Source organism: Acomys russatus, chromosome 31 (genome assembly GCF_903995435.1).
Source record: "Acomys russatus chromosome 31, mAcoRus1.1, whole genome shotgun sequence".
Lineage (NCBI taxonomy): Eukaryota > Metazoa > Chordata > Mammalia > Rodentia > Muridae > Acomys > Acomys russatus.
In genome coordinates, this window is record NC_067167.1 from 25,125,709 (window position 1) to 25,133,276 (window position 7,568).

Genomic DNA, 7,568 nt, shown 5'->3' on the forward strand with positions numbered 1-7,568 from the left:
GGTTGCCTCTAACCTAAAAGGCTGGCATCGTGGTGGGCCGCAGCGCTCGCCCTTGCAAGGCCCTGGGCCTTCGCATTTGCTGTAGGATTCAGCGGGGTGTGGATGTAGTGGCTTTGTACGGGAATGGGAGGTTGAGCAAGAGTTTTTGAAAGGATTTGACTTTACCAATACCAACCAGCTTCTCCACCGCTACCTTTGGACCGCGCATAAATCATTAGAACATTTTTAAAAAGAAAATTCATAAAGACAAATGCCTCTGAAAATCCCTTTCTTAGTGGAGGGCTATCACACAAAGTAGGGCGGGGATGAATGCCTTCAGAGTGTTTTAACAAAAGCATTACTATGTGCAGGTTTCAAGAATTGGGGTGTTGTGGAAGCTAGTTGCTCCCCAGAGTTGTGTTGGAAGTCCCAGTTGCCAACCAGCTAAGGAGATGCTAGGGAGGGGAAAACAGCACTTCATTGCTGAAAACCATTCTGCTTGGCCTTGTGCCTTACTTCGGCTTCTGAGGAGCCCCAAGGCATCTGAGGGAAAAAGAGTTCATTACCTCGGGCATACACACAAGCAGCCATTTGCAATAGATCACCCAAGCTTGCAAATTTAGCGAAATTCTCCTACAAATTGTGGATGAGGGCGGTCTCAGCTCACCGTTCTTGACACAGCAGTCCTTTCTCATCACATAGACCTTCTCAGCGGCTGTCACTTTTCTCCCGGGCTACTTTGGCAATTACACAACAGCCTTGGACACTTAGAGTATCCCTGCCGCCGCTGCGGGTGGCCTAGTCCAATTCAGAAGAGCGCAATTCTGTGAGCAAGGGTTCGGAAATTTCCACGTTCTTCGGGGTCCTCGTTTGACCCACACCTCACAGGTGAGACCCTCTTTGACGCTCAACTTGGCTACAGCTTGAGGAGAAAAGTCCGAGGCATGGCGTACACCAGAACTGCTGCTAAGCACTGCCCCAAAGGCGGGGCTGGCAATGAAAATGCAGATTCCATCAGAGGGGACCTGAGCAGCTGGGCCCGGAGCAGCAATGGCTTTCACCGGCCTTGGGCGGTCCAGCAAAGACAGTTCTCCCAAGAAGAGACTCCTGTGTAGAGCCTTGCTCATCTCCCACGATTTGACACTGTTGTCTTTTAACGGTTTCTTTTGTATTTTTTCAATCATTCTCTCCGGAGCAGTGTAATAACACTAACAACAAACTGACAAATCTCCAAGAGATTCTGGTCAAAGAAAAGCACCAAGGGTACTGAGCTCTAGCGGAGAGGTTGCCGGGGCTCCAAGTTAGGCATTCTCCGCAGTGCAAGCAAGGTCAAGCTTGCTCCTTCTTCCCTGAGGTGGGGTGGGGGAAGCCAAGGAAATGGGAGCGAGAATTATGCCGCTACAAGACCTTGCTTACAGATAGAGATGCTGTGTTCTTCTGGACCCTGTATCAGATTGTTCCTTGTGGAAGGTGGACTGCGGTAGCCACTCACTTCTTGTTGGCTTGGTGATTTTGCGTGATATCTTCGCTCTCCCTTTTAAGTCTACCTTACCTCTAGGTATTCTGAAAGTCAGTTTTACCTTAATAAACGAGAGACAGAGGAAAGAACGAGCTGGCACTTGACGGGTCTTTAAAATATTCACAGAAGCAAACTCTTCTATTACTGATGAAGAACTATGCAGAGAATTCCTAGTTATAAACTTAGCTATGTAATGGAGCTATGTCGGTCTGTTTATAAATATGCGTTTTAGGAGCCCCAAATTCCCTGAAAAACATTCGGTGTCTTTTAAATCAAAGACATATGATACAAGCTCTCCATTATTTGTATACCAATAGAGGTCCAACAAGGAGGAGACTTCAGTGTAGACCACAGCACATCGACTGCTACCTGGGAAGTTTTTTCCACTTCATTACCCAAACCCACTTTTGACCGAGGTGGTTCAAGGGGTGAGGTCCAAGGTGTTGCCCACCCACTTCAGATCCCTGAAATCTATTACACAGAACCCTGTGTGTTTTGTGACATGTAAACCACATGTGTCCATAACAGAGGGGATAGTTAAAGGCAAACTCCCATAACGAATGCATAATCTGCAGTTTTTGGCAAGAATCTGGGTCTTTGGTTGCCAAGAGCTGCATTAAATAGACTTTGATAGGTTGCAATAGAATTTATACTAATGATACAACCCTAGCCACTACAGCGCGTTAATAATAAATTTAAAATACTAATTAAGGCAATAATGATTGAGTGGTTTCTGTAAGTCACAAGAAGGTGAAGTAAAATGGGAGCTCATTTCAACTGATGTTTTGGGATATAACATTGGAAATAGACTGAAACACTTTGATAGATGCTCTCACTCTATACACATCCAGCATGAGAAACAACTCACTTTTAAAATTGGCTTCCTCTGGTCTTTGCACCATCCCAGCTCCCCCTGATTCCAGTCACCTGAAGCCAGGAACCAACTGGAAAGGAAGAACTAAGTTATTTAAGTCGGGGCTTTAGGTGACATTTTTCTTCACTGTCAGCCTCAGCCTGTCAGTCCCAGGTTCCTATTTCACTTTTCCAGTTCTGCACATTTCTTTGCACATTCAAAACTTGTGATCTAAACTCAGGAATCAATTCTCATCTTTTAACGTAACCCAGAACGTCACAAGAGTTTCTGTGCAATCCTTTTCTTATCTGCTTTCTTCACATTTGAAGTTTGAGGATAAGATATCACAGAAATTTTGTGCCATCATTTTTCTCTTTAAGCGTGAAGATATTCTGAACATGTCAGGATTTCAGCAGTTTTGGATCCTGGGATGTTTCATAGCCTTTGATGGAGGCTCAGCACCTGTGGAGGACTTAAGGGTGGAATGCTAATAGTAAAGAAAACAAAGACATGAAAAGGATTAAGAAGAGTCTTTTGGGTTAAGGCCTTGATTGTTTTCTCCCCCTCCCCCCCCAGTAATTATCATGTGTTATTGTAAACCTTGTCACTCCTCTGGCACTGTTCCATAGTTGTGGGTATAACTGCTACACCTTTCTAAGGTCACGCCTAACATGGCAGCTTCCCATATAGAAATACTATTTGGGTATTTTTTGTTTGATTTCCCTTTAAGGAATGAATGTAAAAATAAACACATGAGCTAAAACTATTTTAATATTCTATCAACATGATTATTTTAGATTCTTCTTCAGGGGTATCTAATTAAAAGTTCAGGTGAGCTATAGACCAGAAAGAGCAATTGACTCATGCATAAGAAGGAGGAGGAATAGGAGGAGGAGGAGGAGGAGGAGGAGGAGGAGGAGGAGGAGGAGAAGGACACATTTTACAGATTAAACTTGCTTTGAATGATTCTTTTCCCTATGCAATGTAATCTGAATGTTGGAAAAGAAAAATATTTTAACTTACATCAAAGCCATAGAAAAGTCAACATGTGGACCATCCTAGTTTCTTTCTCAATCAATTAAATGAAATGTCACATTTATACAGTAATAGTGGGTATGTCAATATAAAATTCCAAAAATGTTAGTTTTAGCACATTCTGATTTTAGAGAGTTTAGGCCTTATAAGTGAAACTTTGGGTTGGAGGACTTTTATGCACACTGAATCAAGCAAGTATACCTAATGTAAAAAAGCAATGGCCTAGAGAGGGGGAGGAGGAGCTGATGAGAGAGAAACTCTCATGAAAAAGTACTGAAATAATTAAATGTCATGTATCATGGCAGGAAGCCAGGTGGCCTCCTGTTTGTGTGTGCTTTGCTGCTGAGCTCATTCCCTGGAGCTGTGTCTTCAGCCTTGCCACAGTTCTACAGACAATTGATGCAGAAATACATATATTACAACAGAGTAGCTTGGTAGTTCTCTCTCTCTCTCCTTCTCTCTCTCTCTCTCTCTCTCTCTCTCTCTCTCTCACACACACACACACACACACACACACACACACACACACACACACACACACACACACAGAGACAGAGAGACAGAGAGACAGAGACAGAGAGAGAGACAGACAGAGAGACAGAGACAGACAGAGAGACAGAGAGAGAGGAGATATTGAAAATGTCTCAAGTTATAACCACCCCTGGAAAACTTGCCTATAGGTCTACAAACAAGTGTTGGGCATGTCCTGCTTGAGGCACAGTGAATCTTACACAACAATGACTTAAATGTTAAATGAATCTTAAAGTTTTTCAAGTGTGCTGCTGTGAAGCCCTAGGACATGATGGATTATGTTTATTTTGACTTTAGTGGTAATATTATTTGCCATTTCAAAGCAACTCTGAGATATACTTATTTGTTCTTGAGTTTCAGTTGGTTCGGGTAACAGTTTTTCACATAGTTGACATTTTTTTTTTTTTTTTTTTTCAAAAGAGAGGGTATGGGATTGAGCTCAATTCCCTGGTTCTACAGCATCCAAATTAAGTGTAAAGAAACCAGGTGATGATTCTCCCCTTCAGTACAAATACTTCGATTTACTTATACTTTTTTTATAAGTACATAAATAGTAGCTAAATGATACTAGATTATTTTATTATATAAAATATAATAGCTATGCTAAGGATAATAGTGAATTCCATTTCTCTTTAAAATTGTGTTAACTGTTAAAAAAACTGTTCTGAATATAAAGGACTGCTGGAGTTTTCACATGACATCTGTACCTTTAAATGGTGAATAAACTCAACTGAACTCAGTCAATAAACCATCCTAATCGCACTAGTGAGTTATTAATCATCTGAAGCATGCTTCCTAATATTGTATTTGGTAAATAATTTGTTTAAACTTTTATTCAGTGTATTTTGAGTTTTTAAAACTGATTTCTAGGGTATATCTTAAAGGCAGCTGTTGCTTGTTTTCAGGAAGCTACTTTTGCATATACCATAAGTTTTTTATCCTTTCATGTGAAGACTTAAAAAAAATCACAGTATAGATGTTAAGCTAAGTGGCAGATGTTTCTCCTTTGCACTAGAATTAAACTATGTTAAGTGTAAAGTCCATGGTTATTAAAACAGTTCCAACAGGGTAAGCCAGATAGGTAAAAATCAAGGCAGGTTCAAAGAGAGAGAACCATTCTCCTGACTAAATACCTCACCTACCGTGCTCCTTCATCCCTGCGCTTTTGACTCCACACAACAGGGCAGGGTTTTGAAGCTGAGATGATAAGTTTACTTCTCTTTGGTAAGCATGGCATTCAGTGGAAATCTAACACCTTCTTTACCATGGTGCTTCCTGCTTCATAAACCCAACAACAAGAAAAAGAAGAACATTACACCAGAATTTATTTCTAGAGGAAGAAAAAAAAGGTGAGTGTACCAGCTCCTTTGGAAAAAATCAGTAAAGAACTTGAGAGAAAAACAGGGCTCAAAAGGCACTCTCCTCCCCCTTTAAACGGGCCCTGCCCCTCGCTGCAGCGTCTCTGGTGTGAATTTGGATCAGTGAGATTTAACTTCCAGAGTTTCCTAAGCAGACATTCTGGTAAACAAAGTTCTCCACGTCTGTGGGAGCCAGATGCGGCGGCAAGTAGGGCTGCAAACAACATCCCTGCCTGTCAGAACTTTGAGTCCTGAGCCCAAGCCCTCACCGGTAGCCAACGCAGCCTGACAGCTTGCCATAGCTACGGGGTTATAGTTTCCAAACTGCCCCTGAGCTTGTCGCTTCGTTGAAGTGGATCAACACCTGTTGCTCACCTGAGACTCGCCCCCCTCCCCCGACAGAACATCCTCCCAGGAAGCTATGAGTGATCGAGTGACAACAGTATCATCTGGAGTGGAGGCTAGGTTTCCAAAAGCAGCCCGGTGTCACCCAGCAATGTAGGCAAAGTGACCTACAACCAGAGAAGCCTCTTTGTTTAAAAAAAGGATGTCTCTTCTGAGCGAAAGGAGCAAAGTTTCGCTTCCAAATGAAAACGTGAAAGTGCCTCTTGAACAAGAAAGAAGTTAGTGGTTAACCGATTTGCTGCTAGTATTTCATCATCGGTACTTTCCCCCCTTTAAAGTCTAACTCTTGGAAAAACAACATATTTTTAAGCTTTCCATCCAAATATTGATGTTGGCAAACAGATAGTCTAACCGTCCCTTGGTAAGGACATTGCCCTTTTTGTTTCACAGATGAGGAATAAGAACTAATCCGTATCACAAATTGCTAGAAATTTAGAGATGTATAGTTTCTAAAGGGAGGGAGCAGGTACCTTTGACAGTAGCTCCTGAGCACCTAGTGCACGTTCTGTGTGTTTAAGGGTGGACGAGGTGAGTTAAAGGACTGGTTCCCCACTTTCACATAACTTCCCTGAGTCACAGAGAGATGCAGTCTCCGCATTGCTGAAAGGCAGGTTTTCTGAGTGACTGCATGAAGCTATTTCCAGCATAAGAGCGAAACGCGGGACTTCGCCCCCTCAGTTCTAAGATTTTGCTCTAGAGTAAAAATTTCTTAATATCAGCGAATTTGTTTTCTGTCATTTTTCACTCAACAAAGCTGACACTACCTTAACAGGGTGCCTTGAGTTGCGGCCAGTCTTTTACTAAAGTGGAGGGCCCTAGGACCCCGGGGAAACATGTCATCTTTTCAGCTCTAACATCAGATGCTCATAAATTCATTTTTTTTTTTATCAAATCAAAGCAAAATAAAGGGGTTCTTGCCAGCATGGATGCTAAAAATCGCACAACTTGAATGTACAATTGTTTAGAGTAGGCAATCCATATATTTAGTGTTATTTGGGTAACTACTTAGGTGAGAATATTTTAAAGATACCAAAAAGAAAGGGAAAAAATCCTTTAAACACCTTTTCAGTTTCTTTGTGGAGTTTCACACACTTGTGTAATACCAAACCCATTATAATAAGGAGGATTTTAATTTTAAAAGAAACTTGTTGAAGAAAATCTCTTTAATGCAATTAGTTATAGGGAACCTAACTCCAATAGTGTGCATTTATGATTGAAGTTCTTGGAATTCTTTCTTTCACACTGTATTTGATTCATATGTGCTACTTTTGGAGAGAGAAGTATACAGCCCTTCTTTCTCTGTGTTAGGATTGGCTCAATAATTGAATCGAATTAAGCAAATCTAAGTAACTCATTATTCTATTTTGAGTAAGAATGCCCTTTAATCTTGCATTCTTTTTGTTAATAAAACTTTGAATACTGTCTTAGCATTTTAAAAGAAATGTAAATCTTCACAAAGTGAATTAAGGGTAGAAACTTTAAAGTATTTTTCATTTTTTTTTTTTTTAATGAAATAAAGTAGGCTGTCTCTCCTTTAAGGTACGTAGGTTTTTTTGGGGGGTACCTAACCATTTGCATCAGAGTTGAAGCCGGGCAGTTGTAGCAGGCAAGGGCATCTTTACAGCTCATCATGCAGCTTCTTAGCTCCAGAAGTAAGAGTGGCTCCTTACTGCTCTGCAGGCACGCTTTTGATGACCATCAAATTAAAACTATCACTGAAATTCAAAGGATGTTCTTATTAGTGAAGTTAGGTTTTTTTTTTTTTCCCTTGTAATACACTAGTTAAAATTTCTGAGAAAAACAAAAAAAAATTGTTTGGAAAAGAAATATTGACAAAATTAAGCCAGGGGAGAGAAACGCAAAGTTGTAGATTAAGGTTAAAAGCAGA